This window comes from Cyanistes caeruleus, chromosome 3 (genome assembly GCF_971803275.1).
Source record: "Cyanistes caeruleus chromosome 3, bCyaCae1.hap1.1, whole genome shotgun sequence".
Taxonomy (NCBI): domain Eukaryota; kingdom Metazoa; phylum Chordata; class Aves; order Passeriformes; family Paridae; genus Cyanistes; species Cyanistes caeruleus.
Window position 1 is genome coordinate 44,030,557 of NC_141703.1, and position 17,181 is coordinate 44,047,737.

The 17,181-nt window shown below is 34.5% G+C and overlaps 1 long non-coding RNA gene across 1 annotated transcript; it reads left to right on the plus strand.

The window, feature by feature from the left end:
- The first annotated feature begins 401 nt into the window (after nt 1–401).
- LOC111925690 (uncharacterized) lies at nt 402–13,232 on the plus strand. Its single transcript, XR_002862405.2, has 3 exons — nt 402–1,075; nt 5,885–5,995; nt 10,263–13,232. It is a non-coding gene; the product is annotated as an uncharacterized LOC111925690 (long non-coding RNA).
- Nucleotides 13,233–17,181: the final 3,949 nt, after the last annotated feature.

Here is a 17,181-nt window from a genome sequence, read left to right on the forward strand (position 1 = left end):
ACAACAAAGTCTCGGGTTTTGCTACGCTCGTTCTCCGACATCGGGGGCGCGGGCGTGTGTCGGAGCCGTTCAGCTTCACTTTTCTCCGCTGCCCACCCCAGCCGCGGTTCGCGGTGGGGAGCCGGGGCACGGATGCAACAGCAGCATCTAGGAGACTCTGTGGCAGCCCCTCATGCCCGCCGGGCCGCTCCCCGCGGCAGCGCCGGGGCCCGCCGAGCCGGCCGCGCTCCCGAGCGCTCCCGGCGGCCGCGGACTCCCGCGGGGCGCGGTGCGGCGCCTCCCGCCGCCGCCAGGTGGCAGCGCAGGGCGGCGGATGGGCCGCGAGGGGCGCCCGCGGGTGCGGCCCCCGGCTCGGGCAGAGCGGCGGGAGCGGCCGCGGAGGAGGCGGCGCCGCGGGGAGCGCCTTCCCTTCGGTGCCGGCGGGATAGCCGCTCTTTTGAGGTGTGCGTGCGGAACACAGAGAGGTTTTCGGTGCCGAGGCTGGCTGTAGCTCCGGGGATGTTTTTTTTTCCGATTAAATTTCGGGTTTTATTTTCGGCTAAATTGCGTGTTTGGCTGCTCAAAAAAAAAAAAAAAAAAAAAAAATTGGAAAAAAGAAAATGTGATTGCATACGTGCAAAGATGAGCACGTGTTCGCATTTGTGTGTTAATGTGCTGTCTAGATTGCAGTATGTAAATCTAATAGGTGTTAGACACACAGGAACACATGGAATACACCCCATGTGCACAGCACAGATGTTGGAATCCAGCTTTAACTCAAAGGTAATGCCAGATGTATTTGTCCCTCTGTTTTTCCTGTATGAGTGTAAGTACTGAACAGTATTCTGTCTATGTGATTTCTGAACATCTGTATCTTCAGCAGACCTCTGTTAACTCTTACCTTAACATCCCAACATGCTAAACCCCAAAGTTATTCTTAAAAAATCATCTCTTTTGTACTGTTCAGCCTTCCCTTAAAAGCATATTCATCTTCTCTGCAAACATAAAAGAAGTGTGACTCAAATCTTGTTTCCCTAGGCCTGAAGTGAGCAAGGTCTGGTATTTGGATGGAAGACAAATTTCTCATACAGACCAGGTAATTTCCCTGATCTTGTAGAAGCTCTTGGAAATCTTCTCAGTGGGACAGAGGACTTACCTTATTCTTAAAGGATCACTGACTTTCCTGTTTCGATGCAAACCCAGTTAATTCAGTGGAATGCCTTTAGATTGTGTTCCAAGGTGCTACTCTCAGTCAGGAAAAAATACCAAACCACACTCCATACACTTTTTTCCCCCCTACATACACTTTTTTAAGCTTTTCTAATATACAACATGGAATTTGTGATAGTGCAACAACAACAACAACAAAAAATCACAGATTCTAAACCGAACAGGACTTTCTTATGGCCTCACTATTTTTGAAAAATATCTTTCTTTTGAATTAATAATCCTGCATTTTGAATACATGGGGTTCTATGCATATATGCTTGCATTTTTTAGGCTTGTTATATTTATAGCATCTGCCTGTGTTTCTATGCTATTTTTCTCTCTGACACACAAAATTAGACACAAATAAATACTTTTTTATTCATAACAGAGAAAGATATTTTACATAACCTTGTCAGCAAGGCTGAGCTTAACTCCTTCTTGAAACTGTTTTAAAGAAGTTGACATTTCATAAGTCTGAAATCGTGTTAAAAGCTATCATGTTAAAGTCAACACTGTAGATATATTTCAGTTTAATTTTTCTGATCTTGTACTAGTGAGATATTAAAAAGCATAATAAGTAGAAAGTCTGATTTAATAAAATCTTACTTCCAAGTTGTTAGACTGCTAGATGGTTTTAGTTGTGTGTGGGAGATTTAAATAGTTATTAGTGTAGAACTATCATGCTGTTTTTCCATTCATTCTTATTCTTAGTCCAGAAGTATTTCTGGCAGTGAAAAGCTATATCTGAATATTTGAACTAGAACTGTCATTTTAAACCAAAGCAAAAACATCAGGCAGTAATAATACTAATTGATACTAAATTTGTGAAAAATATTTAATTTTTTTATTATAGTTTCCTCTTGTTAATTTATTTTTCACTTACCTTTTATTAAACTGGAAAATCCTAAACTCCTTTAAACTGAAATACTCAAGAGGAAAGATGGAAATAATTTGTATAATCCTCGTATGGAATACAAGTAGAGGGACCTGAGTAAGGAGGGAGCAAGAGTAAAGATAGTTCCACAAAAGCATATGAAGCATAGATGCATTATATGTACAGCTTGTAAATGTTCATGTCTACCCTCTTTCTATTATACTTCATACTTTTATATGTATATATTTATATATATATTTATAACATTGGCACCTGTCATGGAATCAGACACAGCAAAACAGGAATTTGGAGGTAACAAAGTTGTTGAGTGAAATATATTTGAACGGAAGGATAGACACTCTTTATGAAAGACAGAAAGTGTTGAAATAGTTTCATGTTAATAATGCCATAAAACATGTTAAGGAGTGAAGACTGTTAACAATAGTGCAATAAACATGTTAAATTTGAGGGTGAAGATGAGATAGTGTCCACTTGAATGAAAATCATTGAGCAAAAGGTAGGAAAAATACTTAATTAATACTTACAATACTTATTATGAATCTGCTGGTACAGATTTGAGCTGGAAAATAATGGACACAAGTATGGGGGGAGAATAAAGGTAAAGCTGAGATTGTGTGATCATGCAGATTTGTGGGATTTCTAATGGGTAAGCATCAGCAAAAATTCAGTGTTGGGGATGATATGAATTCGAACATGATAGAGGATAAGTTCTTTTATGGACCAAATACTGAACAAGCAAGAGAAAAGGATAATTCAGATGAAATTTTAGTAAATTATAGGATCTGCAGGATAAACTAATGATAGAAAATAATCTTAAATATAATGGTTTCAAGCTTTTCTACTTCGTGAGAAGTTTCAAGACAGAAGAATGTGAAGGATCTGTAACTGGAGGCCAGTATTTCAGAAAGGCAAACTGAGAGATAAAATCTTCAGTGAGTACTGGAAGAAGAATTCAGATAAGACAGATGCTATAGACAGAGAAAATATTATTTAATTTTTATAGTGAAGGAGAAGGAGAGAAACAAAATAGCCCACCTAAGCTGGAATGGAAATGAATCCCCAGAAGGTAAAAGCCTTAAGCAAGTTATTAAGAGTAAGCACAAAACCTAAAGAGAATGAAAAAGATATATTGATTAGCAAGAAGAAATCTGCATCAATAATTAGAAGGCATAAAACCAAACTGAGAATGATCAGAAACTTTGTTAAACCAGAACTTTCACAGAAACCTGAAATAGAGTAAAAAATTCTTAAACAATGTTAATAAAATGAGAACTTAAGAAGTGGGATTGTTGTTAAAGGATGGGGTGGACATTAAGAGTAAAGTAAGCCAAGACTAGAGAGGTACCAGAAAAGTTGCCTCTGTTTCTGGTAATAACATATGTAAATTTAGATATGTAGTGAAAGCAGGAATAGGGTAAGAGAAACCACATCTTCAGTGTATCACAGCACAAGCATTTATGGTCCAGAAGTTTTATGTCCTAGAATACTGAAAGGATCAGCTCCTTTGTAACACCCATAGCACTGATTTAAGCGTGTAAGGTAAGTGGCGTCTGGACAGAAGTTTTAGACAAAATTAGAGGTCTTTCTGAGAAACAGATGTGTTGAAATACATATATGTGCATATATATATAGGTATATATATGTACTGTGTAAATATTTTACAATTTTAGTCTTAATGTCTATATTTTAACATACCAATATTTCTAAATTCAATTAATGTGTATCTGTATATTGCTTTGGTCTAGGCTGATAGAAATAGTGTAAAATTGAATAATGCATTCTGAAAACTCATGAATGGAAACTTTTGCTATAAACTGGGAAGATCCAAGTCTATAAAAAAATTCCAGAAATTTAAAGCTAGTAGTCAGTCAGAAAGGGGTTATTGGTTGCTGTTATAAATGAAGTACTTATATAAAGGGAAAAGAAAAATGTGATTCTATGATGTATTAGGCAAGATGTCATAATAGGTAAGAAGGCATTATTAGTATTGTAAAGGATGTGCTTTTTCACGTGTTCCTGGTGTATTATGCATGGTTCTAGTCATACATTCAAAGAAGATACTAAAATGAAGTTTAAAGATCAAGAAGAAACTATGGTAAATCAGGGCAAGGAAAATGTGTCTACAGAAGAGATATTTAAAAAATGAAAATGGAATACATAGTCAAATAGATATTGAAATAACATGTTTGTCCTTACAAATGCATTTTTAGTTAAATGCTTGGAAAAAAAAAAACCCCAAAGAACAACAACAAACAAAAACCAAACCAGAATGTATTTGAACTAAAGAGGGATGCTGGCATGCCATCAAATGCTAATATATTGATTATAAAACCTAGAAAAGGGTAGATGTTTACTGACTGTCTGAGACTGGAGAAGTCTTCCAAGCAGGTAACCAGGCCAACAAAGTTTTTTTAAAATAGGACTTGAAAATAAAAATCTGTGTAATTAAATGGGACAGTTCCTGTTAGGAAAGAGACATTTGTGGCAAGCTGGAAAGGGGTTTTTGAAGAAGTTGGAATATGTTTTTTCTACATTTATACTGTATCTCTTTTCTGCCTGAGGGCTTACTGCAGGCTCTCAGGTCAGGTAGGATGTTTTCTCCCTTTATTGTATAATTTAGATTCTGAGTTATGTTAATTTCTTTCTTTCTTTTGTTCTGCTTTGTATAGTGGGACATGTTGCAACTCCTAGAACATTCTGCAAAGAATTTCTAACATTCCTTCTATTTGAGGGGGTCTCCACAGACCATTGGCAGTGCCCCTTTTTGTCTTCTTCCTCCCTTTTTCCTTTTTCCCAAAGGAAGATTTGAGGTTAGACTCTTGTTCTTTACTGCAAATGAAAGGTCTTGAGTCAGTGAGTAGTATCATCTAGACTAAAAGTTCTGTAGATCTCTCATTTTTTTTGGTTGCTGTTTTTAACTAAATATTTAGTATATTGTAACTCTCAGCATGGAGGATGTAGAAATGTGAATAGTCCCTTTCAGCAATATGCTTCTGTTACTACTTATGAAAAGCAAATTCAACTGAGTTTTTGAGATTATCTCAAAAATACTAGCTAATTTTTCAGACTATTCAGTAGAATATGGCATGGACTAAGTGCATACTGCAAAAAATCTCTCTGAAATTTCCTAAACTGTTCTGTCATTACACATTAGTTCTGACTTTACATTTATCTTATCTCCTTGCTACACTTAGAATTATCAAATGATTAAAATTACTTCATGTCAAATATGTCTAATAGAAGGTACCTAATCTATCTATAATAACTGAAATAAAAGGATTCTGATTTCTTCTGGATCTGAACAATTCCTCTGGGATAGCTTCTTGGTTTTTCTGGTGGAAGTTGTGGAGTGGGAAAAGAGGTTTATTAATATCCTTGCATTCAGGGGTAACCTTAAGGTACAAATCTACTACACTATTCTTTCTGCTTCAATTTTCTTACACTAAGCAAAATAGATATAAGAGGAGAAACTCAGAGAATTACCAGGTGTTTTCTGCCTTAATGGTTAAAACTTTCAATAGAAGGAGCAGGCTTTAAATTTCTACACCACATTAGTTAGCAGAATTTTGAATATAATCAGTATACTATCCCCAAACACAGAGACTGACCTGTCTCATCCTTGTTGACTTAGGGGAAGTTAAGTATCCCATGAGAATTTCTACTGAACTGTTCCTCACAAGCGACAAAAGCAGCAGAAGTCAGAAATTAAAAATCGGAGATTATGTATAAATTAGACTTCCAAGTGATTCAGTAGTAACAGCATTACCGTGTGAAATGTAATTTCTTATGTCTTTGAAAAAGATTGCTGCAAGAAATACAGCAAGAAATGTTGATCCTTGAGGCCCATGAATGTACCCAGCAAGAACTTTGGCAGTCTTAATGGTTTCTGGATCTCAGCTCTGTAAATGATAGGTAAGACTATTTATTTGTTTGTTTGTTTGTTAAGTTCACCCTGAATAACTTTAAGTGGATACAGGTGCTTAGCTTTATGTTTTGCCATTTAAATAATTTTTTGTAATCTATTTGAACACTCAGTAATTAATACAATAAGAAGATAAATCCGTAATCTATCTTCAAGAAGACGAAGGTACTCCTACACATTTCTACATCATATGTTTTAACACATATTTACAAAATATAACCATAATACATGTGTTAGTTTCAAATATTTATGTACATACATTCACGGGCTGTTTCTTACCAGCTTTCTCCTTACTTAAAATAAATATGAAAATTTATTTACAAAGTGATAATCAGAAATCAATCTTTTATTTTATGATTCTACCCAAGAGGCACTGTAACTGTGTTATGATGTATTAAAGGAAAGTGAGGAATATTTTGTTTTCTTTTGTATTTTTAAGTAAGTAGAGTCTCTCCAGTAAAAGTGCAAAAGCCTCAGAGTGAACTGAATTTGCATGTTTAGGCTACTCGGCGTGACCTGAATTTCATACCACTGGTGGCTCCTCCAGGTCTTCCTAGAGGGGAGTTTTCATCAGTTTCTGCCGCTAGGTGTCCCTGTATGTGTGCGGGAAAATCCGCACTTAAGTCAATGGAAAGATTCACTGAAGGAGGAGAAGAAATTGAGCTGGAGGAGCAGAAAAGATGATAGTAAACTACTTTCACGATTTTGAGCTCTGTTTGACAACTGTCTTTAATATTACTTAAGGGAAAATATGAATGGATTAATGATTGTGCAGTTATATTTCAGAACAAACTTTTTTAAAAAGAAAAATGGATAATAATGTGCTCTTAGATCTTATATAGTCTTTTTGTGAGACTGTCTATCTATCTGTCTATATATCTATCTATCTATATATATATCTATAGATAGATAGATAGATAGATAGGAAAAAATCTTCTGAAAACATTTCAGTCTGCTTTATGTTTGGTAAATTTATTATAATTTTAAAATTATTCATACCATTTGGTATAAAAAATGGGTTTTCACATAGTAAATGCAATTAATTATATATGTCAAAGAATGATGAAGAAATGTGTACTGTGATTAGCTTCTCTGGAACATCTTGATAAATGGAATGTTTCAGGAATTAAGAGCCTTTGTTGGATTGTGCAGCCCTCTAACCCTTAAAATTAATGTTTAAATAGATCACTAGTAGTGGAAAATAATGTGGTTTAGACCCCAATTCTTTTCATAATCAAGTGGCTATTAAATGTTATGCAAACATGCCTCTAGTGGGACAGTTGCTTAATCAAAGTCAGCAGCTATTATGACATGAAAGCTTTTAAAATTATTGCCTAATAATAATAATAATAACAAAAAATAAAAGTAAACATTAAAAGAGACATTTTCTTTCAGTTATAATAAATAGGATACTTGAACAGACACCTCAGAGTATTAAATAATAATTTTCTCTGACATCAAAAGGCTGAATGTACAATGAGAGGAGAATTATACTGATATTGTCCAGAAAACAGGGTTGTTGAGTAGTGTGTTCTCTTTTTCAAAATACAGACCTTTATTTAAAAGACAAGGAAGCAAAAAAAACCAAGCATTCATCCTTCTCAATACCATTCAAAACATGACTTGAGAAAAGCTACTTTTCTGAACCCGTAATTCCGAGCTTACTTCTTTTGAACTTGTAGAGAACAATAGCCCTTTTTCAGAGATGTCAGCACTGTTAAACACTTTACTTCTGGACTTCTTTATCACATATAGTCTAAGAATTTGGAATTATGGAAAGAGGTTTTATTTTAAAGGTATTTACTGTCAGCAGAATTTTGTTGGAATGGCTCTACTAGTTTAAAGGGAGTCATGGTCTTCATTTAAAATTTGAGCCATAGTCTTCTAATGCAAGAGTGAGTTGCAAGTCCACTGCACTGAAAACTTATGTATTGGTGAATACATTAATGAATCATAGCTTCATATTCTTCATTAAACTTGTGTACTTCAACACTGATATGATAATCTGGTATTTGTTTTGGATTTCCACTTGTCTATTTTGAATTAAGTTAAATTTCTGTGTATCTCTTCAGTTGATAAGACTTTGACAGACCAATAAAGCTATGAGACAAATTTATTAAAAAAAATGAAAACATGTCTTTAAAGATACTGTAGTGGGTTCCCATAGTCTTCGGACCACAGGCTGGGATTAGGCTACATGAGTTTCTATTGCTTGCAACTTTTTTACTGTAGGCAATGGAAGGACTAAAACTGGTGCTTTATCACTCAATAGGAAGGAATAGAACATGAGATTTGTGAGCAATGGATATTAAACATTATTGTAGACAGCTGGAAAACACAAATAAGAATCTGTGTTGTATAACACTAAAATAACTGAGTAATGCAAGTGTTTTATTGGTTTACCAATGAAGCTATGAGTTTCAATTAAAATTGTAGTGATATGTCTTAAAACTTCTATGTTGTGTATACTCCCTATATAAAGCATAAAGATATCTTGCAAGACACTAAAGATACATTGTATTGCATAAAGTCATCATAACTATATGATACACCTTAGTTAAGAATATCAAATTGCCCTGCAAGCATTGTTCATAGAATGCAAGCTCTACGAGTTATAATACACCAAGAACCTTCTCACACCCTTTGGTAAAGATCAGTATAGAGCTAGAATCTTCAGAGGAAGAAAGTCTGAAAAGCAGGTTATGTCTGCATAGAGGTGGTGTGAAAGTTATGCCTTAATGTAATTTCAGCTCTAGATTTCTATACATATTCCTGTGGAACATAAACATCCTACAAAGCCTGAGTAGAAAGCCACATGGGATTTTACCATGTTTATTGCTCTTATGGTGGTACCCAGTAGCTGCAGATGGCATTCTCCACTAGACATATCTGATCAGGTAGCATCAATCCATAGTGCTGTTCTATAATCTGTGACTTAGAGAAAATAGTTTGGAGTGAGAATGTCAGTCTTATTGACATCCAGTGGTAACTGAATAGTGGGAAATTACTTAACTGTACTTGGCTACCTGTAAATTTGAAGCCACGGTAGAAAAAGCAGATGAAAGAGAGGTGAAGGGGAATATTATCCTCAGTCTTTTATTTCAGGAATGGAAGGAAAGTGAGATCAGTTAACTGAAATGTTGCATGTGGAATGTTGAATACCTTATTAAATTAATTGATTTCTCAGAGCTCCCTTTCAGTATCTCATCCAGAATATGAATCAGATTCCTAATATAGTAATGTGTTGGAAATATTTGAAGTCCTTTTATGTCTTGCTTCAATCCTTTTTTTTTTTTTTTTTTCTTTAATGCAAATTCATGGCTGAAAATTGTGGCAACAGAGAATTTTATTAAGTAAGAGTATCAGTGCCTAAATCATGAAGTCTACCTTGCCTAGGAGGAACTTTACCATTTGAAGTCTATATAGGTTCTGCAAGCTTCAAGATTTGTTAAGAAGCTGTCTGCCTTTACAAAATGTTGCCTACTTCTGAAATGCATTATGTATGCATTACTAAATTAAATAAAATTATATTAAATAATCCCCTCCACTTGAACAATATCCCAATTATTGTAGGAAAAGCAAGAAATATTTTCATAGCTTTATAAAATGAAACTTACTTTTTAAAGGAGATGAGTACTATGTTTTGAAATAGTCTTACTAGGCAGCCATGGTGCTAAATCAGGGCCAATTCATCTCAAATACTTTCCTATAGATACTGATGTGAGATGGACGTCTCTCATGGATTGTTCTAATTACCTGAAGTCTTCTCTAAATACATGTCCTTCTCTACTGATTGAGGGGATGTAATGCATTAGCTTAGTGCCTGTTATCTAAAAGCAAGTGGACTTAATACATAATTATTATTATAATTATATTGAATGAATGGTCAGTCAATGTATAAAACTGGAGATACCTGAATATAACTATAAAGAGGTAAAAACATATTTAAACTTTATGTCATCTGTAGTCTTTCTAACATAGATGTGGATTTCTGGGAAATACAGTGCTGCTAATAATGGAGGTGATATTGTATCAATATCACCTCCATTGAGGTGAAATGAGGTGGATATTGTATCAAAATTCAGACTTGCATTAGCAAATTTCTTTTAAAAATTTAATATTGCAGGAAAAACCCCAAGTTCTCTATCAAAAATTATTTCATATTGTTGCTAGCAAGCCCTCATGAAAATTTCTGTACAACCAATTTATCTATTTGTATCTGTAATAATATATATTCCCTGTTTGTTTTTCTGTTAGATTGACGTGCATGAATATATGGATTATGGAACAGCTATCAGGATTGGTGTGATAACAGGCTTTTGTATCAGAAAGGGTTTTTGTCTATTTCCTTTTTGTTGTTACAAATTGATTAAAATCTCATGTACATGCCATAACAGGAAATCAATTTCCTTGCTTTGTGCTTACATTTTCTTATAATAGAAATTCCTGTTTATTTGACAAATTATATATTTAATGAAATGAGCAAATTAAATTTGTATTTTATTTCCTTTCATTACATATTTCTTTGTTCTCAGTAACATTTTTAACCAGCACTTTTTTTGTTTGTATAGACTTAATAGAGCTCAGTGGTTAACATTCACACCCAAGATGAAATGGAATAAGTGTCTTTGTTTTGCTGAAGGCAAAGTATAAAAAAAAATACAGAAAAATGTTGTCATCCCTTGCCTATGAAATTTGCAGATGTGACAGGATATTCCAAACAATAACTGCATGTGATTTATCAGTACCGACTGCTGATTGCAGTTTAATTTGCTGCACTAACACCCAAAATTCTACTGTAAAACACAGACCTTTTGTTTTGCATTCCTCCTTTTGACAAAAACTGATTTAATTGACTTGTGTGTCCCACGTGTTATCTTTATTCCAAATTCCTAGCTGGAAGAATGTAGCACAGTCATGAAAAACCTTCTGACCCTTCTGGATATGACAAATATATAATCTCAAGCCATTTAACATATACTGCTGCTTACAGCATACTTTCTCAAATAAAGACTGTATTTCTGAATATAAAATATATTACTTATGTAGAGTAAAAAGTAATGAATCTTCTCACTTCACAAAAAAAACCCCACAAAACACCTATTATCCAAATTACTGTATCGTTATTTAATATATCATTTAATTTTTCTTAGGAATAAAATCTGCATGCTAGAAATATACCCTTATATATTATCTTATATAAGAAATAGCTCTCTCCTAATGCCATACAATTTTTCTTCATCCTTTGCACACCTGAAAAACTTATTTATTTCCTTGAATACTTGCCTTGAATACTCTTCCACTAAGGATAGGATTCTTTCAATTGTTTTCATGAATGAAACTGTTAATTCAAGCTGCTACTTTACAAACTGCCAAAGCTTTAAAGAGTTTGCTTAACGATCTGACATGTACATGAGATAAATTAGCACCTAAAAAAATGCATCACGTGGTGTTTATTGTTGCCATTGTCATTTATCCCCTTTTTTTGCATAACTTCCAATAGAAGTTTGTTGGTAACAACAGATTCAGAAGTCAGAGCTTCAGTGAACTCATGTATTAAATCATCTTGAGATTAATTCATCTTGAGATGAACTTGTGGATAAATCCAGGAACTTGCATTCTTAAAGGACTCTGAGGTGGAATTCAGATATCTCAGAATGTAAGTGAAGACAGTTCCGCTCAGAAGAGCTCTCTGTGACACCTAATCCTGAAGAGGCAAGAAGTTGTTCCAGTGCGAGATGAGCTGTTCTTACTGGAAAAATTCAAGTACAGCAAGTAGGTTCTGGAGCATAATTTAAAGGAGGCTTATCTGCTCTAGGCTGTCCCTGTACTTAATGGTAAACAGGTGTTAAAAGCCTCCTTAAGATCTGAATCATCCTCTCAAGAAAGCTATTTCTTTCAGTTGACTATCCCTTTATCCCTCAGGGAAAGTAAGTATCTAAAATAATTTACAGGCTCATTTAGGGGCTGAATGCTAGATGGGAAGAAGTCAGGTTCAGGAATCTATTTTTGGCTATGCCAGAACTCACTAAAAATGAGTAAGCATCCATGCTGCTAACCTCCGTTCTGGAAATTAAGAGAAGCAGCTTACATGAAAGTTCTGCACTATTATGTTATATTCTTTAAAGGTTAGTAATAAAAAAATTGAGTTTGAGATTGTGTCTGTGGGAAGTCTTTAATCACAAACCAGATGAATTAACAACTCTTAGGGACAAAAGTTTCTGACACAGACAAAAATTATGTTTGACTGAGTCAGTCTGCTAAAAGAAATTTTTTTCTTAACCCATATCAAAATATTCCATGATGTATTATAATTCAGAACAAGCCTGTTTAAGAGTTAATTAGCCTTACATTGCTCCTTCACATCTCCCAAAGGAAGTACAATGCACATGAGAAATTCACATTTGGTTGCTGAGAAGTTTTATACTTAAAAGCAGCTCTTGACTTCCAGTCTCTTCATTGTTCTGCTGAGATTTTTCCCAGTGCTGTTTTTGACCTACTATAACTTTTCTGTGGTCAGTTTCTTTTTGGAGCATGGAGAATCAGAAACTGTCTTGTGTCAAATATTTAACTCTTTAGACTGGGTGACATGCCGTATGTTCACGTACTACAGCCTAATATATACCACAGAAAGATCTTGTAAGAGGTCTTTTCTTGTCATGTCCTTCAAAATACACCGTCCAACCAGAAAATAATAGACATTATGATGCTTATACCAATTCAGAGAGTGAGGAATATCTCCTCTTGACAGCCTTAACATTATGACTCATTATACCTAACATGTCCTGGTCTCCTCTCTTTACATCTTAATCAGATAATGGCACTTACTCTAATCCTGAGGAGGGTGGAAACAGGTGAGCTCTATGCTTCTATCAGTTATAAAGTTATCAGTTATAAAACTGATTATTGAAAAGCGATTAAAAACAACTGCTGTAAAAAGGCACTGACTTTGATAAAGGCCCACAGCATATTCAGTCTAAATGCTTTAAATTAATATCAAGGAATTTTGGCTTGGAGCACTGTAGGGGTTTTGTTTTGTTTTGTTTTTTTTCAGCATTCTGAAAACTGCTGACAGAATTTTTACTTTGTTTTTTCTTGTTATTCTGTTGTTGCTAGTCTCTTGATTATGGCATTATTCTGGTTTCTTTGTAAAACATCTAATATGATTTGATTATGTCATGAATCCTATATTTATTTTATTAAATAAAACATATTTTCTATGCTTAATATCTTGTGGTTTATCTTTTTTTTTGTTTTATTTTTATTTTTCTCCAGCTCTGTGATCTTGAGTTCCTCGGTAATTTGAAACTAAATTACTGGGGTTACAGGTCATTAAAAACAGAGTATTTGGCTCATCTGTCACATATATCTCATTCAAGGGATGAGTTCCAGGAAGAGTATACCACTCACATCATTCTAGTTTGTTGTAAAATGTGTTGAGACTACTCCTTTCACACAGAAACACAGAACACAGAAGTTCAGTGATAAAAAATTATGACCTATGAACTCCTGGGAACTTGATAACATGGTTATAATTGTCCCTTCAAATTGACAGGTTTCAAAATCACACTTCTTACTCAGAGAAAGCACTTTGTGTAGCAGGCTAAGCTTTTATATTCTATTAAAATATATATATATAAATATGTATATATTCTATGTATCTAAAGATTTAATTGTTTTCCTCTCTTTCAGTTGACATTTTCCATTTATAGTAATCAGTTAACCCTTCAAATGATCTGAGCAGAATTAACTCAGAATTCCACTCCTGGAATGCCTTTTTACTCTGAGTGTTCTCAGCGCTGAGTTTGGTTATATGGTAGCTCTATATAAGGTAGTTGACCTTTTCAAATTCTAAGCAAGAGCGGGGTTACTTTTTCAGTGATACAAGTTAACAATATAAAAAGAGCTGTATGAAGATGTGATGCTTAACATAGTGTTAGGAAGAATATTGGGACAGAGCCTTCACAGACTGACAACACTGATGAACAATGTTATAGTTTCCTTCAGTGACTTTTTTACTGAAGATGTGAAATGACTCAAAACTGAAGGTAAATGCTTGCAGTTATATCTTCGGGTTAAAAAATACATTTTTAAAGAACACAGGATTTGCAAATATCTTGAAAAGATAGTTTTGCAGTCAAGAGGAAAATCTCTTTGGTTCTATCAGAATAGAGAGTATAGATATTATTTCCTTTCCTTCCACTCCACATGCCTATCTTACATTTTCAGTTGAGAATAAGTGATCATAATTATCAGACTCTTGAATATTCTCATGTAAATAGGAACCAATCCCAGAGACTCTGAAGATTAATGTGAGATGAACTTTGAGATCCAGATGAGTTCTAGTGTGTGGCATTATATGTTTCCAGCTGATCACTTATGCAAGCTGCTCACCATTAAAATGTCAGGATTTGTAAATGCACCCGACTATAATTGCCAAAACTTTTAACTGAATAAGACTTCAAGATTCTGTTTCACAGCATGGAAGTTGCTACTTCTCTGGAATTAACTTTGTAATGAGGATAATTTAGGATTTAAAATCAGCCAGTTAATATATACTGAAAAAAAAATCTGAATATATTCTAAAATACCTACTGCTGAAATTAGTGAATATTAGTGAAAAATACTAAAAAATTGTATTTCCTGAATAAATTGTACTAAAGCAGGACAATTTTAATTCTTAAATGCATTTTTTTAGGGGTATACCCTTGTATTATATTTCAATTGTCTGTATTGCAGATATGTGATAGTACATACAAGGGCAAATACACATGCTTTCCTTTGCTTTATTTAGCCTATGGTCACATCATATTTCAAAGTCAGTGTTTTTTCTGTTCCTTAAAGATTTTTGGGGTCAGCCTGACCCTTGAATAAGGTTCTTCTCCACAGAAAATCGATCGTTTTGTGATAAGAGAAGAAGATGCTTGCAGCACCAGTTCAAGACAAACATCAAGAGGGTGTCTCTGCAGATGGCAGAGTGTGAATGAAATTCCTAGAGGTGTAACTCTTCTATATGGATATATTTATATGTGTGCATGTGTGTGTATTGGAGACCATATAAATATCTATCTCCTATGTATGTCTCTCCTTGATTGTACCTACAGGTATAGCTTTTGTGGAGTGGGGCAAATGTCTGCCCTGCTACCCAGTAGTAATGCATCGTTCCTCAGTCATCTGCCTTTTTTAAGATACTGCACAAGCAGAGAAGAAAAATGATCATACAGTTCCCAAGACACAGTGGCTGCATTTCCTCTTTGCCTACAAGCAGGATATGTGAATATAAGGATAATTTCTCTACATTCCCCACTACTAATTTGATCCCAGAACAGTAAAGAAGATGCCCTTCTAGATGAGATTTTTGTGCATTTTGTGCATGCTTAAAGTGTGTCATTCCCATGATAGGGAAAAACTAATCAAGAATATGATCAAAAGGCTTCCTTAACTGAAAGGGATTAAAAAAAGAAAATTCATGATGAAGGGCAATTTTAAAAATTACATTCCTTATCAAGAATAGTGTTGAAATCTCACAAATTTTAATGGAAATTAACACTGATTGAAAAGATACTGTTAAAACAAATACTGTTTCATGTGTATTGATCATGCTGTTAAAAAAATTAGTTTTTGTTTCTACCATCCTTCAACATTTTGAGTTATTTTTCTGGTGGGGTGCCTGAGTCCTTGAAACCTAGGTTACCGTTTACATTAACTCAATAGCAGTGTGCTGTCACGTGTTTTGACCCTGCATTTCTCTGGTACTCCTTCTGCCTACTGATATTCGCTAGGTTTAAGTATACAGGAAGTGCAAAACAGACAACTTGCAACCCTGATATAGGGAAAGAAAAATAGAGCCTCAGTAGATTTTACACACGTTTAGATGAGTAGTCTGCCATGCCGTCTCCTAGCATGCAGTTGGAGCATTTTTCAGCCACACAAGAGTAGCTGTTTTGGAGTATTTCCAGAAGCTCAGCTTTGAGTCAAAGACAGAAGTCTACATTTACAAAGAACCATTCACAGCTGTCAGAAGTTAGCTGTCTGCGGGACTCAAAGTACAGCTGCAGTTTTTCCAGAATACTGACAACTTCTGTGGCAACCAGAGTCTTTCACTAGTACTGGGATTTCTGAAGCTTTATCAAAAAAATTGTCAGTGCCCTATGCCTGTATATTCCATTTCTGTGGTTTTGTTTTGCTTTTATTGTTTCGTATTCCACAACTTACTGAATTATTTTTCTAAAGTTAGGAAATTATAAGATATGAACTTTTGAAATTAGATGCTTATTATCTCCAGGGGGTTGGGGTTTTAAGCTCCCAGAATGAACAGAAAGCATTAAAATCTGGGATTTTGTTTTTCTAAAACATGTACAATTGCATTTGTAGCCTTTATGAGGAAGCAGCAGCAATGTTTAAACCAAATAGGAGTCATGGGAATGTGTCTTCCAAATTTTGCTACAGTCAGAAATATATCCTCCTCTTTTTACTTCTGTAAGGATGGTATCTACAGCTCCATTTCTCCTGCAGACACCCCTAAATGTTCCTCATTTTCAGTTCATGTTGAATATTCAGAGAAACAAACATATTGTGATATAATGAAGTATAAAGTGCAAGTTCATTCCTCAGAAATGCAATAACCAGAAACAAAATGTTTGAGTTATACAATATTTTTTTGAATTATTTTTCTAATCCCCTTCTCTCTTTGTCTTTTTAAAAAGTTTGCATAATTATAGCAAGGAAATGAGAGCAATTGTGAACAGAAGCCATGCATTCTTACTTCTTCCATTAAGTACATAGTACACATTAGAATAAGATAAAGCAGTATAGGGTAAACACTAATTTTTTTGAATTATATCACAGAATATATAATCTTAAAGATATCTTAAAGATATTTATTGATATAAAGATATCAAAGAATATAATCTTAAAGAATATTTCAAATATGAAATCACAGAGAAAAAAAAACTACAACGAAGCCAGAGATTCCACCATAGATTTGACATGGCTCAAGAATTAAAATCAGGATAGAGTTTATGGCATGTATTTTACATCTAAAGCAGCTTCAACATTCTATTTTTGCTAAGTTTTTTATTCTTATTATTTTATTTTCCCTTAAGAGTAAATCTCATGTTCTCAAGCTTTCATTTTATATCTGGAAATTTTAGATGTCAGTGCAGAGGGGGGCTTA